We start from the raw sequence: 9,686 nt of genomic DNA, 5'->3' as shown, positions 1-9,686 counted from the left end.
TGGTGAGCATATAGGGTTTTCAACCCACAATAATATAATTATTATATTTAATTATCAAACAATCAATCCAATTACCCACCCCCGTTATCTTCCTCTATTTCATAAAGATTTACCCTAAGAACCAATTAACCTTCTCCCATTTATTCCTAAGAATTGCCTTAAGGAATTGGCACAAAGTCTAGTGCTGCCATGGTTCTTAGATTACCTCTGGTGAACACGCAATTCACAATAATTAATGAACACCTAGTTCAAGAACACCTAATGAACACTTAGTCCCAATATTACCCAGTGAACACTTAGTTCAAAAACACTTAATGAACACTTAGTTCAAATATCCCTAATGAACCTAATCATCTAAGGAACACAGAGTATGAAAGCTCTTAATTCCAAACAACGTAATAATAATGTATATCTCGATCCTACAAAACCACTAATATTATTAACACATATAAACCATATTTCTAAAACAATCTATCCCATCTCGTCGATCCCCACATACTGACCCTATACAATGATCTTACGAGATCTAGCCCAAGGAATCGATATGAACAACAACTGACGAAGCTGCTTCGGAAATTCCCTTGCAGCAAACGAGGATCAATAAAGACATCAAATGAGGGGAATGGAATAAGTTTCACCACGAACCTTCGTTCGTAAAAGAAAGAATCACAAGACAGTTAAGGCAGGGGTAGTTATCTAGATAACAATGCCTAGGCGTGGTCTGACTATCATGAGGTATTATACCCCCAGACTCTACCTATCCAACATCGAACTTTGCCTAGCAGTGGCCTGAATACATGAGGTATTTCACCCCCAGACGCACCCTATCCAGCAATATAACACCAGACATACCTAGCAGTGGTCTATTACCAACACACTTTATTAGGCAGTCTACGAAGTTCCCTTAATTACTTCGTGAAAGAAAACACTGACATATGAAGCTCGGTCAATCACTTCGTAAAAGAAACGCTGACTCCAAAGCTCTCTCAAAATAAAAGTATGGGGAAATACTACTAGAGTACTCCCGTACGATCCCGTAACCGACACACAAAATTGTCAAAAAGACTTTGTACATGATAGTACTTTAGGCACATTATAGTACTCTGGTATGTGAAAGACTCGTACCTGAGAACATAATCGTACCCTGGCACAAGCAGCACCCAAGACACAGAGCTTTGAAAAGGACTTCATACATAAAATGTACTTCTATACATAGGACGTACTCCACCGATCATCAATCTTACCCCACACGTACTCTTAATAAGAGACTACCCAAATTCCAATCTTAATTGAATTAAACATCCCATTTAAGTCTTAACTTATCACTAGGCAAACCTACAATGTTTATAATCAATTTTTGATACTATCTCCGTTTAGGAAATGCTAACTAGTGTATACGTAACACAAGGTTTTAAGTAATAGTATCATATATACACATCTTAACACCTATTGAACCATATCTGATTCGCACGTTGTATGTTATCAAATATATCTAACACGTATTTCGGACAATGACAAATACTTCACATACATATGTATATTTCATATTATAATCAATACTCGTATTTAAAATCACGTTCCTAAAAGGGACTATACACATGATACCTTATCGAATGAATACGCAGTTCTAAAATACAAAATCCGTACTCCCGGATCTTAAATTTGCCTCATTACCTAATCCATATTCCTGGATCTAAAACTAACCTCTTGATTTGATCCATACCCTTGGATCTAAAACTAACCTCCTGCTCTGATCCATACTCTTGGATCTAAAACAAGTTTATCTCTTTATCCTTTTATCTCATGGTCCAACCCACCTTTTATCACCTACCAACAACCTCATCTACTCATGTTCTACCCAACATATTTTTAGATACAAAATACATATATAGTTTAACTCATTAAAACTTATATAATTCATCCATTTCACAATCATCTCAAATAAACAACAATATATTATACACATAGCATGTATTTCATAGCAAATACTTAATATTTATGTGTTAGAAGAAAGTGACCACACACTCACTTGATCAGAAGATGATCGGACAGCACTACGGCTTGCAATGGTAGTATTCTTCGGTGAAACCGGGATCACTTCACACACCGGGTTTCTCGCGGGCAGAGCTTCGGCTCGGAAACTCTTTTCTTCTCGGGATCTTCGGACTTCAGGACTTGATTCGGGTCTCGGGATGATATCAAGGCTTTGGGGGTACTTCTTTGCACATAAATCGAGGTAATATGGGTGAAAGATGAGAGAATGAGCAACCAAACTCGGCTGGCCCTTCAAATCTATTTATAGGGCAAAACTGGCCCTTGCCACGTCGTGGCACCTTTTTCCACGTCGTGGGCTTGGTCGTCACTGCATGCGTCATCCCAAGTTGCATCTGGGGGATTCCTGGAGGTGTCAGAAGACCTGCCATGTCGTGGCACTGCTTGCTACGTCGTGGTCTCTGACACAGCTTTGGGATTCGCACCCCGAACGTCAAAAATTCATAACTTTCGCATACGAACTCCGTTTTCGACATTCTTTATATCGAAGCGAAGGTGAGATTATGCTCTAAAACTCTCATTTAGACTCCATTGGCAAATTTTGACTTTATTTTCAATATATTATAATTATATTACTTATATATTATTTTTAGTAGGCCGAGACAGGAAAACTTCGTTATGAACTCATAACTCCTTCGTCTGACGTCCGTTTTCGTCTGTCTTTCCGTCGTTGCACTAATATCGATGAGATATTCAATTCTCATTTAGATTGTTTTGGATAAATATTGCTCTAACGTAAATTCACTATTTACATCGCGCTGTGTCGTGTCGGTTCTGTCGCGAAACTTCGACAAGTCATAACTTCTTCGTTATAACTCGGATTTCGACGTTCTTTATATATTCGGAAACCTCGTAACATAAACTACATCTTAGTTAAGATTACTCCTTCTAAATAATCTTTCCCAAAAAAGTGATTTTTAACGCTCACTGTCGTTAAATTGACTAGCCTAGATCTACAGGCGTTACACTATGGATTGCCTAAATAATATAGGTTGGACGAATTCTATGGGAAGCCCATAAAGAATTCGTCCAAGGGATATGTTAAAGGAGTCCATGGGCTACTTAGGGATTAAGCAACCAGATTAGGGTTTCCTAGTTGTAAACCCTAATAGCCTACATGTATATAAAGGCCCTCTATGCACCAAAAACGTAGCTAACTGATTCCTTAGGGTTTCTAGATGTTTTTTGGTGGTGCCTCCTCTCTTCTCCTTCTTCATATAGTTGCTTAGTGGTGTTTGTGATTCCATTAGAGGTGCAACACTTGAGGCACTAAGCTTTTCGAAGCTAAGGATTGATTGTTATTGCTATATAACAATCTAAGGTCAGATCTAAACCCTATTTTATGTTGATATGATTAATTTTATGCTAGATATAGGGTTTATAGATTTGGATATTCAATTGCATGTTTATTAGACAAACTAGATCCAAATCTATTAGGGTTTGCATGTACACCATAGGAATGATGTTTTGCTCAAAACCCATCAATTTGGTGGGTAAAGCATGGGATACTGTGATTTCCATGAGAAATGAGAAATTTCATCACATCACAAAGTCAATCCCTTTGTCCTTTTCTTGATTTAGGATAAGGTTTTCCTAAATCCCAAATATTTATTTTTATGAAAAATATGTTTAAAATAATTAATTTTGGCATAAAGTAGGGGTTTGAGGGGTCTCAATTAAGAAAAACACGAGTTTGGTGTGATTTCTGACCTCAAAATGCCTTAAAATGGTGAAAAAGTCCGAAAATGACCAAAATCCAGAGCTAAAAGGTGAATTCCGAAGCCATTATGCGAATTCCGAAGTTGTAGTTCAATTTCCGGAGTGGAGCTTCCTACTTGCGAGGGTCCGAAGTGAGTACAAGAGGGGTTCCGGAGGTACTGGGCGGGTTCCGAAGTCACTCCTCACTTCCGGAGTCAGGTGCGAGATCAGGTAAGTCCAAACTGAGGATGCGAGGCGGCTAGATGTCCAAAGCAGATCCGAAGGGTCTGATCATGGTGCTTCCGGAGTGAAGCCTTCCGGAATGAAGAAGGTTTCGAAGCAAAGGAAGGTTCCAAAGGGTGAGAAGCTTCTTGGTTTCTTTGAAGGTATCCGGACTAAGAGGGTTCCGGACCAAGAGGAGTCTAGACCAAGAGGTTCAGGAGCAAGATGTTTAGGAGCAAGAGGTTCAGGAGCAAGATGTTCAGGATCAAGAGGTTCAGGAGCAAGAGGTTCAAGAGCACAAGGGTTCAGGAGCAAGAGGTTCCTTTTGGGGTTTCCTCTTTCGGTTTTGAGTTGTTTTCGACTGAGGAAGGTATTCAAAGAGATTTGAGAGAGATTTAAGATGCGTGGAGAGATTTAGGAGAGATTTCACATACTTGGAGAGATTTGGGAGAGATTTCACATACCTGGAGAGATTTGGGAGAGATTCACTATTCTTGGAGAGATTTGGATTCTAAAACTATATGGCTCCTTAGGAACTCATATTGAACACTTAGGTGTGTTAGCACAAGCCTCAAAATAGTCCTTTCTTACTTGAGGATGAAATTTCCTAGCCAAAAAGGCTAGTTGTGACAGGTAATTTCGTCCCACAATTCTTTCGAAAGATAAGGTTATGAAAGCGGAAATAGGTGAGAGTACTTTTGCGTTATTTGGTCTTTGTGTTCCCAGGTGAATACCGGATCATGCCTAGCGTTCTTCGGTATGTAGCTTTGTTTTGGTGTGCTTAACCTTTCTATCCATAGTCTCGATAGGTTGATAAATCTTCAGGAGGTTTTAGTCCACTAAATCTTGTCTAGTGGGACTGGAAGGTTTTGTTTACAGACACTTTCTAGGTTCGACACATGGAACTCAGGATGTATGCCACTAATATTGGAGGGTAGTTGGAGTTCTTAAGTTACTGAACCGATTCGTGCGAGGATCTCAAATGGTCTGGTGCATCGGCGAGTTAGTTTACCTTTCCTTTCAAATCGAGTCATCCTTCCCCGAGGAAAGATATTTAAGAATACCCTGATCCCTTATTTGAGATTCCAAGGCTTTAACCTGTTATAGCTCTTTTGTCGGCGTTACGATGTTTGGGGTCGCGTTTGGGTTTTGACTATTCTTTTTGTGTTTCCTCGAATAACCTCGGGTCTTAGTGAGTAGGCTAATGGACGCTCGTCCTCTTGTCTGTCGGGTGTCTCTCACATGCGTCTATCAGAGGATAATCTGCATTTCCGGCCATGCGGGGCCTCGAAGGATACAATTCTCATCCTCGGGTAGAAGTTGTTGGTATATGAGTACTTGATTTGGGATTTGGCTAGCGTTGGCCGAAGCTTTGAGTGTGCGATTTAGGGACAGGTGGGTCTACCAAGTCTTGCCAATGTCTATTACACATGCTCCTCTTCGGGGTGCGGATTCTTGTTTACTTCGTTCTTGTCAAGTGGGGTTTCTAGGGCTTCGGGGGTTCGACACTTGTGAGTGTTGAATATATGGAATGTAAAATGTCTAACTAAGCTCTTGGGTTAATCGTAGACTATGGGTTATCGGGCCTTTCTCTGCAAGGCCTTTGGAATGGTCTTCTAGGAATCGCAATCTTAGTGTCCTAGAAGTAAAGATTTCGGGGCCTTAAGAGTTGGTACTATGGTCACCAAGGTTGAGTTTGTGTGATGTAGTTGACCTCATGAGTCTTCGATTATCTTGGGAGTTTTCTAAGGAAGGTGAAACATTAATTCATCAGAAAAGAGATCGTGGATCAGCTGTTACTGTTGCACTTGCAACCGTTTTATCTAGTGGGGAAGGTAGTACACTACAAGAAAATTTCAATTTAGCTACGAAAAAATTCCGTAGCTAAAAGCTAAAATTCCGTAGCTAAACCTAAATAACTACAGAAGTTGCTACGGAATTTACCAATGAGATTCCGTAGGTATATTTCTTGTAGCAAACTGTTTAGCTACATAATTATAGTTCCATAGCAGTTTTGTTACGATGTTTATTCCGTAGCAATTTCACTACAACACACTTCCATAACAATTCTGTAACAATGGCGTGCGTAGCAAATTTCGTAGCCATTTGTTCCGTAACAAATTTCATAGCCATTTGTTTTGTAGCAAATTCCGTAACCATTTGCTCTGTAGCAAATTCCTTAGCCATTTGTTCCGTAATAAATTCTGTAGCCACTTGTTCTGTAAAAAATTCCGTAGCCATTTGTTCCGTAGCAAATTTCGTAACCATTTGTTCCGTAGCAAATTTCGTAGTCATTTGTTCCATAGCAAAAATAGGTTCCAATACAAATTCATAACGATAAAAATATTCAACAAAATCCAATTAATATTCGTTGAAATATATAAAAATGCAATAAATTTAATTTTAATAGTTACATATATTTTTATAGATATATTACATAACTGAAAATCTTTTTACATGGTTTCCTAATCATCAAAACTGAATATTCATTACCAATATTGTCACAAACAACCGTAGATGCTCAACAAAAATGGCACAACCTGCAAAATCAAATTTATAAATAACTTGATTAACATTCAAAACTCTTGTATGAAATCATAGCATCTTACTTTCACTTTAACCTATAATAGCAGCCTACTTTCCTTTTTAGCCCATCATAGCATCTTACTTTCATTTTAACCATCTAAACTTACCAAAGTAGATTGCTATTATTTGTAATATATATTGATATTAACATAACTTTCCTTTATGACAATGATAGCAATGCACACACAAACATCTACAGTCCAATACACACATAAAAGTAGCTAAAAAAATAAAATCAGTTCTTCTATTCCTATATTTTTTTAACATGTTATGGAATTGTTGAGTAGTATCTGATAAGAAAAAAATGAAATTGAAGCCTTTTATTAACACATATAGACTATTTCAGATAACAGTTCATACTATCTAATTTAAAAAACAAAAGGATGCATTTTTAGCAACGATTTTTTTAAAAGTCATAATTTCTTAACATGTTATCATTCCCTCCAAACAATTTCAAACATTTCATTAATCTTTAAAATCTAAAACCAAAATTATAGAAATTATAAACTCTAACCTTATAAAGTCGTATCCTTTGATGCGTTGTTATCAGACCAAACAATTTTTGAAGTCTTCATTTCTGCTCTCCTCTCTTAGTGTCAGTTATAGGTACGAATTCTTTGACATAATGCACATCAAAACATACCTGAAACATAAATTAAAAAAAAAAAACAAATTCAGATTATAAAAAAGGACATGTCTTTTCCTAATGTTTGATAATGAAGGGCAATTGTCTCAATATTACATCTATCTTTGAGTAGTCACGTAGAAGCTTTGTATTTATAACAACATTAGTAAAATCCATTAGCCTCACTATGGGAACGTGGCTCGAGTCAATGCCTAAAGAAATAAGTGCAAAATGGTCATTTATGATTTTGATAACTAAGAATTGATTATGTTTTGCTTAATTTTAGGATTCATGTTTAAGATAACGAGATTGATTGAATTTGTTTTGAAAACAGAACCTAAAAAGACCAATTTACATTACATGAACATTCCCAAGATTATCAGATTTCAAAATATCAGGAAACTTCAACAAAATCTCTGTTCTGTCAATATCTGCATTTCCCATTGCAAGACAAATATTGGTATTCAATGTTGATTCTTCTCATTGTATTTTGCGTTAACATATTGAATTTTTCGTATATAATATTAATTCTTCTCATTGTAATTTTTACATTTTTAAAATTGATTTACACAATTGAAAGTGAGTTGCTCATTACCTCTCATGGACACACTCACAAACATATTTCAACATACAAAATTCATAAAAGGAAGCTTATAAATCAAGTTTTTTTTATTGTTTTTTTCTCTTTTACATTTTAGGGCCTAAATTGAATAAACGTACAAGGCCCACAAACTGTCAGCACCAACTCCGTGAAGAATTAGCAAGGGTAATTCAGTCTTTGCATTTTTTAGCAAATGAAAGGGTAGTTATGTCTTTCCATAGATTTAATTAGGTGCAGGAAGTTGGTTACAAAACCTATCAGTTGGATGGAAAGTTAGTTATAAAGGGCATATTCAGTTGAAATCAGTTTTAACCATCAAAAGTGTAGAAAACATTTGTAGTCGTGTCATATATGTTAATAAAACGGGCTGTAGTACAACTTTTTGCATCAGAATGTCCTCAAAATACAATCAATTTATTCCCGAATCAACTAAAAAAATGTAGAATGATAACAAAAAATAAAGAATAAGGGAGTCAAGTAAAAGGATCTATTTGGTCATACCTGTTGACAAAGCATAGCATCCTGGGTTGCAGTTCTATATTAGTAGAATTTCCCAAATGCTGCTCACCACTTGAAGTTCCACCTATCCGAGAGGTATTGAATTTTTATAAAAAGATGAAAACCTTCTTTCAAGCATTTTATCAAACAGTTGGGGTGTCTAATACAAAAGTAGCAAAGAATCAACAAATCACAACAACCACATATTACCTCCTTTAGGTACTAAACAAATTCAGCTGAGTTATTTTAATAACCTCAAATTTAATATGTAAAAGTAGACATTTTTGATAACAAATTATAGATTTTGTTGAACTTGACAACCAAGTACCGGATCCATCATTTATAATGTCATATAGCCATATGAGAAGGAATGCCTACCCTCAAGGTTCTAAATGGCGTGAGGCGTGGCGTGGTGACAAGGTCAAGCCTCAAGTTTAACGAGTCATGGCGAGCCATGACATTTTTCAAGGCGTGATGTAAGGCGGCGATTTTGTATTAATTTAAAATTATATTACCACATAAATATAAATTTATATTAAATATAACTACTTTTTAGAAGTGTTAGATCAATAACTAATAACAAAAAATTAACAAAAACCACAATACTTGTATCTTCGATTTGAAAAGACATAACGAAGAGCAAAAAAAATGTGTCTCAAACGAAAAAACACACGCCATAACACGCCATATCATGCATTTCCACGCGCCACGCCTAACAGCAACGTTATGAAGCTTTTCGTAACGGTGAAGCCACGCCTCACGCCATGGCGCACCTTTTAGAACACTACCTACCCACAAATCAAGTTATTCAAGCATAATCCTTATGTAAGATGTCCACGTTATTTGGCAATCACACTAAAATAATCCATTTCAATTCATAATAAACTTGAATAATACGGTAGCAAATCATGAAGGACGAAAAAGTAGAAATGAGTTAAATGAAAACCGATCGAAGGAACTTTTGTACCCTTGAAATTGAAATTGATCTTCGAGGATGTTGTCGATGAGATTCATTTGATAATATAGCAAAAAGGTCGATGAGATGCATTGGATAGAGGTGGTCGAATTCCGACGACAAAACCGATTCCGATCCCGATCGACTGCGACGCTTCCTTGAAAGACGGATTCTTGTCGACATAGAGAAAGAAGCAGGAAACAGTGCGTATTGTGGAGTGACAGAGCAAAAGAGATGAATAAAATGTGTTCTTTTAGAAATCGATGCAAGAAGTGGTGATAGAAAAATTATGGATGAAAAGAGGAAAACACATCATATCATATCATACTATATTATAAAGGAAACATTTTTTCTTTCACCACATTCATTTAAAACTCCCAACTCTTCAAAATTCCATATAAAATACTTAATTTATTAACTTAAATATGTTTTTAGTTGTAAACATTATC

This window comes from Lactuca serriola, chromosome 6, assembly GCF_051521515.1.
Source record: "Lactuca serriola cultivar US96UC23 chromosome 6, Lser_US96UC23_V15, whole genome shotgun sequence".
NCBI classification, from domain to species: Eukaryota; Viridiplantae; Streptophyta; class Magnoliopsida; order Asterales; family Asteraceae; genus Lactuca; species Lactuca serriola.
The sequence above is the reverse complement of the archived record's forward strand: the minus strand, read 5'-3'. Positions refer to the sequence as shown.